Source organism: Notothenia rossii, assembly GCF_949606895.1.
Source record: "Notothenia rossii genome assembly, chromosome: 9".
NCBI classification, from domain to species: domain Eukaryota; kingdom Metazoa; phylum Chordata; class Actinopteri; order Perciformes; family Nototheniidae; genus Notothenia; species Notothenia rossii.
In genome coordinates this window covers 9,136,642-9,150,574 of record NC_136907.1, presented here as the reverse complement: position 1 = coordinate 9,150,574, position 13,933 = coordinate 9,136,642, and the positions used below count along the sequence as shown (strand labels likewise).

At 39.1% G+C, this 13,933-nt stretch overlaps 1 long non-coding RNA gene across 1 annotated transcript in view; it reads right to left on the bottom strand.

The window, feature by feature from the left end:
• The window catches only part of LOC307020901, a 96,459-nt gene extending 86,768 nt beyond the window's left edge, over positions 1 to 9,691 (bottom strand). Inside the window, exons 1-2 of the long non-coding RNA XR_013803004.1 lie at positions 9,593 to 9,691; positions 8,726 to 8,817 (exon numbers count right to left, since the gene is read on the bottom strand). This is a non-coding gene — a long non-coding RNA (uncharacterized lncRNA). The remainder of the gene's footprint in view (positions 1 to 8,725; positions 8,818 to 9,592) is intronic.
• Between the last annotated feature and the right edge of the window lie 4,242 nt (positions 9,692 to 13,933).

Below are 13,933 nucleotides of genomic sequence, written 5' to 3'. Positions count from 1 at the left end.
CACACTCATCCAAAGCAACTTATTTTCTTGGAACACGAGGCCCATGTTTGCATAGGGAAGGTTTCAACCATTCCACTATCAATGCCAATGAATGTGTTTAGCATGTGGATGAGCTGTTGTCTGTGTATAAGTATAGATGGTGGTGGAGAGCCGAGCTTGTTCTCTTGGCAGCTCTATTTTACTGAGTTTATTTTGTGAAAAGTGACAGGAAAGACACAACCCTAATGTCAGGAGTGTAGCATGCAGTGGAAGAGTAAGGCAGTATGGATTGGGAATGAAGGAATAAGAAAAAGTAAAGGAACATTAAGAGACTGCAGTGTTTCCCCTAGGTTTACTGCTTTGGGGGGGGTGCTGCCTGAGCGGGGGGGGGGCATTGGGATATATATTTTTAAATCCTCTGCAGCAGAGAGAGGAGCTGTGGATTATTGTTATTGATTAATGCATCAGTGTTTCTTAGGGTCAGAAACACGAAACTCACAACTTAAAATGAAAGCTTTTAGTTTATTTAATAAAAGAGCACATGTTCAATGAGAAAACCGACAGTACTGTACAATGGTAGAGGAAACACTGGACTGTATGATATCTGATCGTTGTTTTATTACACAGGTTAAATATTGTTTACTCTGCGTTAGACATGCTAGTCTTTCTTTTTAAATCTGTATTAAATCAATAAACAATAATGATATCTTGTAACACAGACAAATATATATATTTTGGGATTGTAGTGTCATTTGGGGGGCATTGGTTGTATCTTTTACACTAACCTAGCACAAAATAAACCCAGTGAGAGCTGTGCAAGCAAGTACAGCAACTACATTTGCTGACACTATATCTTCCTGTTTCCACAAGGCATGGGATTCAAAGGGATCGGAGCAAAGCCACAGTCCATGGCCTCTTCAGTCTTAATAATCCTTGTATTTATTATAGCGCTTTTTCAATTACTCTCAAAGCGCTCCTTACAAATACACATTACACATACATAGCATACATACATGTAATGGTCATGTACTGTGGACAATACCCACAGGAGCAAATTCAGGTGAAGTGTCTTGCCCAAGGACACAACGGCTTTACAGATGCAGCAGCGGCGGATTTCGCCCCCTTGATCTGATAATCAATGCACTGCGCACTGCGCCACACCGCCCATCTTCACACCTCGAAGTCATCGAGGCGCTTTACAAGTACACATTGATATCACACATGTACTGTGGACAATACCCAAAGGAGCACATTCGGGTGAAGTGTCTTGCCCAAGGACACAACTTAAGGCTTCTCTATAGCAGTGGAGCTATTAAAGTCTACTAACTTTGAAGTTGCAAATTAATTATGGCAGTTCAACAGCTACCAAATCTAATTTAATACATGAAAAGAAATGTGAAAGTAGATTATTAGAAAGAAGAAATTAGAATATACTGTATGCTCATCCAGCTCATTAGAACTTGTCAGAGTTTGTTCACAATACAATGTTTAGAAATGAGTAGCAATCTGTTGAAAGGTGTTAACAAGCTTAAAAAGCTGTACTCTCTTTCTGTTAACTATTAACAGTAAAGCAAGGTATCAAATAAAAAAATAATTCACTGTGTATTATCACCTCCATGTAAAGTATAGCTGGCTTTGAATTTAGACTGTTTCCTCTGAATCAAATATCAAAAAGGAAAAAGAATGAGCCGCTGTGTTTAGTTCCCCTTTAGCATTAAGCAATTTAGCGACATGCTTTTACTTCGGTATTGTAGGACAAATCGGAGGGTAGGCTAGGAATGGAATAGTATAAAGTAAATTCCAGCTTCCATTTTACTCAAGGGTCCTTACAAAGACTTGAAATCCCTTCAAACTGATGGCGCCTTGCTGGGATCTAACCTCTTTCTGCCCCTGCAAGATCAATAAAGTATCACCTTGTTTTCACATTGTATTGAAGGTGGGCAGCTTTCAGTTTCCAGCAGTTAGGAGTTTAAGATGGAAGCTTCTAGAGGATTCTTGATCAGATAAGAAGTGCAGAGGAGAGAATTGGGGGGAGCCAAATCAACCATAAAACATTGCAGTGCAGCGGAGAAGAGACTTGGATTTGGACAAGGGGCTGTGAAAAGTGCAATCAAGTCTCTGGTTGAGGTGAGCTGGAGGACATCCGTCTGAAAACCCAACCGGGACTGAGTGGAGTGAGAGGAGTATAATCAGTGAGGTTACAAAAGTTTGTGGGAGAGTGGAGAAGGGTCATGGTTGGGGATAAGTGCTCGGAATGTCATCAACCTTTTCTTCAAACAAGCTGAAAAATACAGAGAAAAGGGGAAGTGGAGATAGAGAAGAGCTTCCTGAAGGTACAAGCAGAGTGTGGAGTGCATGACTACCCATTGTGGACCACTGCAACAGCTTTTTCTACACATTTTCAAAAGTCATATTGTCTAAATCAGCGGTGCCCAACCTGTGGGCCCCCTAGTGGTCCGTGAAGGCATTGCAAGTGGGCCGCCAAATAATTTGCAAAACATTATGATGTGTGGAACCATTTCATTATTAAGATTTTCTTTTTATTTGAACATCTTTTCCTTTTTCTTTCTTGATTCTCCTTAGCACTGGTCATTACAGTCCTTGACAGCGGTCTGTACTACAGGGCTAACAACGTGTCACATGTTCTGAATTGACCAATCAGAATCGAGTATTCAACTAAACCGTGTAGCTAATACAAATGTTTATTTTTTACTGATAGCCAGCTCCTTTTCTAATTAAAATAAAAAGTAGTCTGATAACTTTATTTAGCCTCCGTATTGTTTATGGTTGAATGTGGGCCACGAAACATTTTTAGATTCTTAAGTGGGCCCTGAGTTGAAAGAGGTTGGGAACCGCTGGTCTAAAGGTAAGGTGGTGTTTGGTCACACTTGAACAAACAATGTAGTTTCTAAGTGAAATGGTTTTAAATATTTTCAGTGCACCCAGCATTTGACGCTTTAGAAGTGGTGAATACATCGGTTCTGTCCCGCTCTTATTACTACCTTGCTGAATAACAATACAATATAGATTATAGTGTTATTCATTTGCCAACAGCTTGTCTTTGTATCATGCTTGAGTGTGTGCATGTGCGGGCACTTGCACATGCTTTGTAGGCACTTTTCAAAGAGTTTTCAAAATGCTTTATAGATACAGCTTGAAAGGAACTCAAAACATTATATCTACTGAAAGAAAAAAAATGAAACTTAAGTACAAACATCTGTGGGGGGGAGAGCAGTACAAAAGAACCAGGCAAGCAAATTAATATTCAAAAACAAGGCTGTAAATGTGTGCTTTACATTGTACTTATGTGATGCCGGTGATTCTTTTATTTCATTCGCCAAAAGGGTTTCCTGAGCTAGTTAGTGTTTGGACTCAGAAGCTGATAGCTATAATGAATGTGGACTGATGCATGTCTAACCCAGGTTAAATCTAAATATCAGTGAATATCTAATAGATGACTGAGAATTTGATGATTAGTAGTTATACATTTCAATGCATTTCTCACTGTAATTAAGGACGATTTTAAGAATAATACATGAGGCTCTGCATCCCACATAACAGTGTAAGAACTGAAGGGTTAGAACCTTTTAATTTAAAAGGTCTTATTCCACCAGAAGATCCGGTCATTTATCAAGGGATTTCAGTGCTAACTGGGATGGCTGCCATTTCATTTACCAGCCCTTAACTTGTGAAACTTTTCTGAAATAGCACTCTTTGAAATAAGATAAACTAAGTAATGGCATGGAGGCTGGACATAAAGTCTTCTTTAAAGACTTAATATGAAAAAAAGCCTTTGTAGTGAACAGAGCCACGACGAGTTCAATATATTCTTGAAAAAGCCAAGGCCTCTAAATGTGACATGATGGCAGACAGGTGCAGAATGGAGAACTGAGGCAATAAATGTTCAAATAAACAGCAATATTATGGTCTCACTGTGCATTACTGTGCCCAAAGGATGCGTAGGTTTGTAGAGTGAAAGAAGAGGTAGTGGACAGAGTAGGCTATTTACAGATGCAATGCCCACACGGTGTATTTCCATCTCTGGCTGGGGTAGTGTTTTCATGCTTCAGATTTTGACGTGGCAGCTGTGCTTTTATTGGCGTGATTCTGGCACTAAGCGGGGGCTTCCAACTCAGTTCTCCAAAAGCCAGTGCTGAGAGGTTCATGGACTGTCCTGAGGGGCCTTCTGACACCATGTGGGGAGTAAGGAGGGAGTGTGCAGGGGGGTGATAGGAGACTGGACTGACACCAGGGGCTGATAGCAGGACTAAAACCACTGACTCTCTACCTGTCATACGCAAACAAATGCACATATGCACACACAGAGGAGGCTGAACGGAGGGCAAAGCCTGGGGGTCTCAGTAGGAAATCTATCGTTGGAAAGATAGATTTCAAAGTGGGGGCACTGCTCTCTCTCTCTCTCTCTCTTTACACATTCCCTTCTATACTCCTTCTTCTTCTTCATCCCTTTCTATCACTGCAAGTTGGAAAAATGACCTAATGCAAATGTCAGCTAAACACACACACACATACACACACTACTGTATATGCCAGAGGTGGAAACCTGCATGGTATTTTTGTAAACTTCTCTATACAGGGCAAGTATTTAAGGAAAATCACAATGTAGGACATAAGGTATCACCATAGCTATATTATAAGGATAAGCATGTTTTCTGTGAAATCATCAGAAAAATGGTCTATATAAAAACCACTTTAAAAAGCCTATTTAGTACTCCTGTTAAATGAACTACTACTATTCTCTTATTTGTTTTAACTATAGTGCAAAAATGAACAACAAGTGAAATACTATAAATAGCCTATATACCGGGAATACGGATACAATTATATAAAAAATACATTTTGATATCACTTGATGATATACATATGCCATATCGCCCAGCACTATATCTTAATTACACAACACATTCTATATTCGGTGGTGTAACTAACCCCTCAGAGTAAGCACACACTATCACAGTTTAAATGAATGTCTGTGGTGGTGCCACAACCAAAAAGATGGCGAAAGTTAAAAGTTAAAACCGAACCATCGGTGTGCACAGATGACAAAACAAACAGGGTCATGTAGAAAAAAGGAAACAGACATCCTATTCTTGATCATGTCGTTGACACAGACCTCGCACAAGCACACACACTTATGCGAGAAATCCTAATTATAGCCTTTAACAATAACACTGGCAGCTCTCTAATTGCCAATTAACTCAGGGTCACTGCTGTTATCTCCCCATCGCAGCAGCCTCTGTGCTTTGCCCCCTACTCCTCTTCCAGGAAAAGAGGGAGCTTTACTCCATCCCTTGCTTATTCACCTCCTGTGGGCCGACCCAAACCAAAGCTGTGTTTAATTTGTTGTAGTTCTTTTGAAAAAGCTGTGAAAATAGCAAGGGACATGACAATAACTAAATGGTTATCTTTTGTGTCACCACTACAGAATTGTCTGAGCTCCTGCTTGCCCCGGCTGGTCTGCATTCTGCCCCACTGCCACTAAATCAACTAAACCTCACACACACACACACACACACACACACCACAGCATTTTGCAAACACACACACACACATACACACAGACTAAGCCACTTAATCACAGAGAGCAAATGTGACAGGATAGCTAATCTAACTGTAAACACATTTGCAGTTAATCCTGAAACAGAAAAGGCCCTTTGAAAATACAAAATAGTAATGGGAGGGAAAAAACAAATTCATCTCTAGAGACAGAGAGCTTGAGGTGAGAGAATGGATGTTTAATTCAAAATAACCCAAACTCACAATTTTAAACTTGCCGATACACACATGAACAAACACGTAAAGCTGTGTGTTCAGTTACCTGTGCCCTTATCACCACCCCCCCCCCATTGAGCTTGGGTTGTTTGTAAAAGTGCATACACAAGACTATAGAGTTCAATGCTGTATAAAACCAAGGCCAACAACTACAGTAAGACACGCTATATTCCTCTAATGCTTATGTACAACGTGTACCTTACAACAACAATATCAAACATGTTACGCTCATTTCAATGCGTTGCTGTCGGCAAAGGCATGCACTTTCACGTGCGTGTATGCGTGGTTTCACAGTATTCTTCAAGAGAAAGAAAGGGACTTTAATAAGCGCGGACCGAGTCGTCATGGAAGCATAGAAAACATCTTAAGTACTAGGCTTTATATGAAACATAATGGCAGATGCAAAAAGTATTTTCCTTTTAAGTAGACTGCTTAGTATTTCAGAGGAGTTCTTTAAACGTCTCCCTGAGAAAAGAGTGAATAGAGGGCAGGTGGTGGGAGGATGAAGAGACGGGCGACTGAGCAAGTAAACCAGGGAAGGTGGAGGATTGAAGTGGACAGGAAGAAGGAGGTATTAAGGGCAGTTATATCATGAAAGGGCTTTCAGAGTTCTGGCACTGAGGGGTAATGAGTAAATAGCTCTGTCTATATTCATTTTTCTCAACGTGTTCCTTAGCCAATGCATAAGCACATGGTCTTTTCCTTTGATCAATGTCATTTGCCGGAGAGAGGAAAGGTTAAAAGGATCAGTGGTTTTACAGCTTACCTCTCTTTTCCATTACGTAGGCTACATTTACCATTATCCTGACCGGAGAACTCATAGCAAATATCAAAACTGTAATGACAAGGTTAATAAACCCCATATTCACACGGCGTCAAAGTAATATTTCCGGATCATTGAAATGATTCCCTCCCTAACCTTCACATCACGAGAGTAGAGTGAAACAAAACAAAGGTTACACGGTGTGTCTAAGTTTTGAAGAAGAATCTCTAAGGACAAACTTAAAAAGCAAAGTCCGTACAGTAGTCATGTCCCACAAAACCGCAAAGACAACACTATGATGCTGTGTAATTTGTATCAAACAGTTGAGAGAGGTTAAGAGTGTATTCCTAATTTTTAAATAATGTGAGGATTCAATGAGTAGTGAGAAGTGGATCAAGTACAGCATTAGGAACTAAAACCACGTGGTACTTCTTCTTACAGCAAACCCATAACCTCTGAATGTATCTACATATATTTCCGTCTTACCCTTTCATGCATAGAGGTCACTACAGTGGACAGCTATTCAAAAAGGTGTTTTCTTGTATATGCATTCTTTTTTTTTTTTGCATAGTTGCACCATCAGCCACTACATAGGACCCTATTGCATCATCCCACACACTGCTACTCAGTGCCAAGTCAGTGTAAGTGCATGATACATGTCTCTAAACCAAGATGGACGACAGAAAGCCACATGGACCAAGTCACCCATCTATATCTTGCCAATCCTTTTATGGAAAGCGTCCCCTGCAGGTATAAAAAATTTGGTGACATCAAGTAACAACTAAGGAATCACATAATTCATAAATTATCAAAGTATTGATTTTATGTTTGCAGGAAATCATGATTAACCACCTGTCCACTACAGCGGACGTCATGTATCACTGGCTATACAATTACTACAATTATACTGGTACTGCTGCTGTTGTTCCCAGGGCCGTCCCTCCCTACAGGCAGATCATGCAGACTGTGTGGGGCCTCACCTTTTGGAGGGGGCCACACCTTGCGGAGGGGGGCCTCGTCTGAGGTGCACCTATGCGCTTATGGGGCGCAATTAGGGTGACGCGGCACGGTTTCGCCGCTGCGAGGCTCCACTAGCACTCATCAAATAACTGTGCATGGGGTCTCAAATTGGCCCCTGGCCGTGGTTATTCTTGAAAATACTTCATTTGCAATATCTTTTTGGGCCGTAAATCAATATACTTATATTATTATAATGTAAATTTAAGTTTGCACATCTTTATTTATCATTTTTTCTAAATGTACATCTCTTCAGTTCAAACCCTGAACGCATACTGTTTACATATAAAAATCTATTTGAAAAAAATTGATTAAAAAAACTAAAGTTCAAATCTAGTTTTTCATGCCCCAAGAGCAATAATAACACTCGATAAAAAAATCCTGACTGAGGTTTTCATAAGTCATGCATGAAAGGGTTAAAGTTAGCTTAACAAGTAGCCCTGTGGTGTTTGGCTGAAGAACACAGGCCTAGCCTATAAAACGGACTATTTCCAGCAGTTGTGTGTGTTTATTTGTTTCGTTACCCCCATTATTTATTCATTTTCTTATTTATTATGCATGTCAAAAATCCAATTTTTTGCCATGCCATCTAAATGTTTTCATATTTTTAGTGGGTGACGTCATTTGCTTCACTGATTGTTTAATTCATTATTTCATACATTCATTGTATTCAAATGAAGCAATCTGCTAATGTTGCAGTGCTGCTCTCCTTTACAACAGACATGTTATTCAGTAAGGACATGCTGCATATGATAATTAAACGGCTGTGAATGTCAAGGATTTGGCAGTACTCAAGTGACTGAGGTTGTCAAAATGTATACTTGTTAAGCTACAATTCCAACTATCATACACCTACCTTTATTCAGTAACTTGATAAGGCCATATAAAACAATAGTCTGTTGTCTGGTTAAAGGTTCTCATTGAAGTTCTATACCTGGCCTGCCTGTGCAAGCATAGGCATGAATAGGTCTTCCACACTATTCCACTTATCCATAGGTGGTGGTAACACGCCACAATGTACTCACAAAGAAGGAAGAAAAAACAACAAACTGCTCACAAGCATATCCTCATTCTGCAACACAAAAGCAGTGTCCTTGAAGAAACAATGACCGATGTACCTACCAGTGCAAGCTACCATAATAAAATGCATGCGCAGTGATAATTTGTACTCACAATTCAATGGAAATGTCTTTTGAAGCATGGTGAAGGAACAAGTGGAGGATGGGGGAGGGATGGTTGGATGACGCCACAGTCCATCATGGCCGCTGTGTTAAAGTATAGCAGGTGAAGACATCTTTACAGGGTCCAAGTGGAGAGTCTTCTCAGTCACTTTAATCAACCAAAAGTTCATAGATGATAAGTTAGGTTATTCACATAAAAAAATATACAGTATGGGGACATCGGCTTCCACCACACTGAGAGATATGCAAATGGTAGTGGCTGCCAAGGTTTTTTTTGTGTGTGTGTGCTTTAAATAAGGGGCTTGAGGTGTCTCTGAAAATAGGCATTATCCACAGGTGTTATTATCAAGTTAATTAGGTCATTGTAAAATGCAGTCTAAAGTCTCTTTATTCCTCACACTGAAAATGCTATGACCTTTTGCTATTGGAGTGGCTTTCAAGCAAATATAAATTATCTTCTATTTATTCTTAGCAAATCCAATATAAAGAAATAAACAAACGGTCTGAACAACAACACACAACACACTTCGCACAAATTGTAAAAAATAAAATAAAAAGTTCCTTGTGTTGCCTTATTCATTTGATTTGTGATTTTTTTTATTAAGTTATTTTTCTTTTTATCTTTAGATTGTCAGTTGTTTTTGTATGCAAAACATTAAACATGCACTGCCTTGTTAATGTTGTTGGAATGGTAAACATGTGGTAATTTCCAGTGTGTAAACAAAGTAAACAAACGAATGCTCCCGGTGTTGAAAAGCTCAACGCGATCACCATCACAACTTTCACAGTAGCCAATAAACCATAGACTCTAAGCAAGGTACAAACAATTACACACAAACACATGTACACATGTATTTACCTTCTGCAGATTGCAATAAATCACGGGGTAATATGACTCTGCGTGATCCGAAATTATTATGCTCAGTGCGTCATGGCCTCGATTTGCATGTGGGTCCTCTACGACCCCGCCCCTTTTACTTTATTGCGACAGGTTACATTTGAAAAAAACTTTATTAAAAATGACAACGGTAAACATTTATCTTGTTTCCCGTTTAAACAGTTTAAAAGTGTATTGTTTTACACTCTCACTGAACACTGTTGAAGTTGTGAAAAATAAATGTTGTCAATTTATTTTCATACAACTAAACATTAATTTTTAAATACTTTTTTCTTATCTTTATCTGCTTATTTATTTATGCCTACAAATAACTTAAAGAAGTGTATTCCTCAGCGCTACTCAACAATTTCAGCAGTTTTACTCCAAGGGACATTGTTTCAACACTTACGCTTTTATAAGGGTTTCCATAATATTTGCCAAAATTGGACAAGAACGTCTCAAGATTCATGTTTATTTATGGGTGTATGTTTTTGTAGGTATTATACACGATGCTCTCATGGGAAGCAAGTTCATAACAGTACTGAACATCTCTTTGTTTTTGCTCTTCGTCATTTCTGTGAGTGTCGTCAGTAGCGTTGACGACATCAATGAATAAATAATATGCTGTTTACAGTCATGGGAGGCAAACTATGTTCATGTTTTCATCGTTGTCAGATTACAATCATGATTTTCAGGAAATCTGTGGACATAATTGAGAAAACTGATCTTACCTTAAGGCCCATAGTAGCTGGGGCTTTTGTTCATATCTAATGATCTTCATCGGTTCATTGAGTTTGTCTCAACATGTCAGAAGTCAAAATGTTTAGCAACTCCGACTGGTCTTGATCACAAAGCCATTCAAGTTATCATTGATCACATTTAATGAAGACGCCAAAGTCAACCAATCTGACAAGAGCTCTCTGTCGCTCTCTGTCGCTCAATTACACTGCTGCCAGTTATTATGGATTTTTCCTCCGTGGAACATGCCACTGTATTGGCTGATATTTTATTTCTCCACATCTTTTCCTATTGTGTCCGCTAAGTGTCAAAGGCATCTCTTGCAATTTGTGTTCCCCATATCTCAATAAAATGTGATTCTGTTGAGACACAGGTGAGAAGGGGGTTCTCTGTCAAATAAAACCATACAAATATGTATTGCCATATATCTATAGTCCTATATGAAAATATAAGAGGGTCTCAGACAGGGATACAAGGTATTATATCAGCTGTTAATAGAAACCTGCCACATTTTGTATAGCTGTCATTCCACAAAAGCATATACTTTTTAAAACACAGACTTGTTTCAAAGCTGACTGAAGGACAACGTACAATTAAAACTTCAAGAACATGGATTTTATTTATGCAAATGATTCACATTGTTTAGGATTGGCCCTTCAACCAGAATCAGTGGAAAAAAGGTTGATTTTATTAACACAAAAACTCTAGAGCTTAAGCTTAACTTAATTAACACAGAACGTTTAGAAAACATGGTGAGTCCTCCTCTCTCCCAGAGACATAGTTAATTGCAGGGGAGAGAAGACATGGCTCTTCTTTAAAAGGTGGGAGGGGGCTTTGATTAAGTGTTCATCAAGAACACCCCTCTGGTTTAACAAGAATGGATCAGTCCAGTCACTGGAGCCACTTAGGCAGGTGTGATTCAGCTGCTCAAACGTTTGCCATGAGGTGAGCTACAAGACACTGAGAGGAAGAGGTTAGCACCTTCAAATTTACCACCTTCCATTGTGTGCAATCAATCCAGCCAAAACTGTCGGTGTCAAAAAGAATATGGGTATAACTGTGATGTCAAACCAAATAACTGAAAATATAACCTTTTGCATGCTTGGTTTATTTTGCGGATAGTAGTTAAAGCGTTCACAGAACTCAATTGGTTGACTACATTTCTGTATTTATGTCTAGATCGACTTGCTTGAATACACAATGTGGTTCGTAGACCAAGCAAGTTAAATAAGTGTGAGTGACCGTGTCTCTGGGAGAATTGGTCATGTCACTGTTGGTATCCGAATAACTGAGGGGTTGAGTCATTCCCTCAACTTAAAAAACAGTAACATATCTGTGAATGGGAACAGCTCTCTCCCCAAGGCAGATAGGGTGCCAAAAACAGAAGAACCTTATTTGTAATGTCATATCAAACCTTAGCCTCGAGCGGCTCTAGTGAAAAGGAATGAAGCCCTGACTGTGGACGCGCAATATGCTTGTCTATACTTTCCCGTTTGTCTTCGTATGTTGTTCTTTTATTGCTTCTGTAGTTTATACTTTTATTTGCTGTTTCTTTTGCACCTCCCTAATGTTCCTCAATGATTCAGCTTTTGATCGATCTACTTTTTGTAACCTGCCATTTTTATTTTCTCTTATTTTGCTGAAATGGTGCACATAAAAACGATCAAGTTTTTTACAAAAAAGCAGTCTTTGTTCATGGTCATTTCAAAATACAAGAGACACAATAACATTGTCTCACTGTTTCAGATCTAAGAACTGAAGCAGCAAAGCCTTGAATCTCATACAAAAACCCCACTTGACACGGCAGCACCGTTTTTCCCATTGCTTTATTCAGTTGTGTTTGTGCATGAAGATCTAAAGAGATTGATTGAGCTAGCCTACCTTAAGGGATCATTGTGCCGTTGGACATGGTCCTCAGTCACACCTCCAGTAACACTGCGGATTCACTGAATCAATTAGATGCACCAGATACTTGTTTATTCCCCTCTTCATCTGCACACAAACACAGAGTGGAACACACGTACAGCCTTTGATGTGAATAACAAGAACTGTAGAGAGAATTCAATCCCACGTTTAAGTATCCCGAGTCCCACCGTTTTTTATTCGATCACTACCTTTCAGCCTGTATAAAACACATGAAATTGTTCATCGATCAACATCTAACGAGCTTGTAAAACCAAAACCCATCCTGGTGCAGATGTGAAGGCCATTCATTTAGATATGCAAATGCTGTTGTCTCTGAAACCGGCAGAACACAACAAAAGGCCGCAAATAAATGAGATGTGTTCAAAGCACTGTCGATATTTGTTTATAGATTTAATTTGCTCTTCCTTTTCCGATGTATTAATTGCTGCATTTGGTGTGCATGGATGCTTTGTTACCGTTGTTGTCCTTTGGCTGTTTGTCTGGACCAATTATGGTTGATCCTCTCAGGAGTAGACTGGACTCTTCAGATGTCTGCTTATAATCTATTGATTCCTTTCATCTCTGGTTGCTGTTGCTAGTGTGTGTTTGCCTGTGTGTGTAAGAGGGTGTGTTTGTCAAAGACAGATGGGGGTTGGTGGTTGTGTCTATGTGTTGGAAATGAGTCGATCTCATTTGCACTGGTCTCTCTTTGCCCGACAGGGGGAGGGAGGGTGCCTTGTGTGTTTTGTGTTGCCTCTCTGTTTCTCTCCTCATTGTTTCTCTCCCTGTTCTCCACATATGCTCGTGGCATTCTGTCGTTATCGTTCTCCGTCTCAGTTACTCTACTCTCTCAATCCTTGCTTCCTATTTTTGCATTACACCCTCTATCTTAGTCTGTCCATCTTTGTCTGATTTCTATTCTTCTGTCTATTTCTATTTCACTATCATTCACTCAGAATCTCACCTACTCTTTTTCTATGTACCTATTCTGGCTCCATCCTCATCTTTTCTTGTTTCTCTTACCGTCTACATTGGAAAAAAAAAACGATGGCTTAATAAATAAATGTATTATGTAACAAATGACACATAATTGTATTAGGTTAGATTAGATCAATAATATAACATTTAAATACAAAATAATACGTTCACAAAACTATTGCTTTCAAATACAATTATGTGGAACCTGTTGACATAATACATTTAATTAAAGTCAATGTTTAATTTTTTCAGTGAATCAAATAGAGTTAATCCAGAATCATACTTGTCAAAATAGTGTGATGTCGAAAGCAAAGCATATCATTTAGGACTTTGTGCGACGGGGAAATTGTCGCATATTAATTTCAATTCAACAAAAGTCATTTCCAGAACAAATGTCTTTGACTATCGTGGTCTTATAATTAGCTGTTTGAGTCTTTCAAACAACAAAGCAACTCCGGTGGAAATTCATCAACTGGAAATTAGCTTCAAAGCTTGAACAATTCTCATCGCAGCAGCTTTGTTGTTTCGTCACATCGAAGGCCTGCCACAAAACAAGGAGGATCGGTGTCGATAGAAATGTGTGGATGTGTGAGTCTTAGAAGGTTTGCATTTATTCTAATAGACACACATCTATGTATATCCCAAATACTTGATATTTATGAATTAAAAGGTTTGTAATCATCCTGCCATACTTAAAAGGGA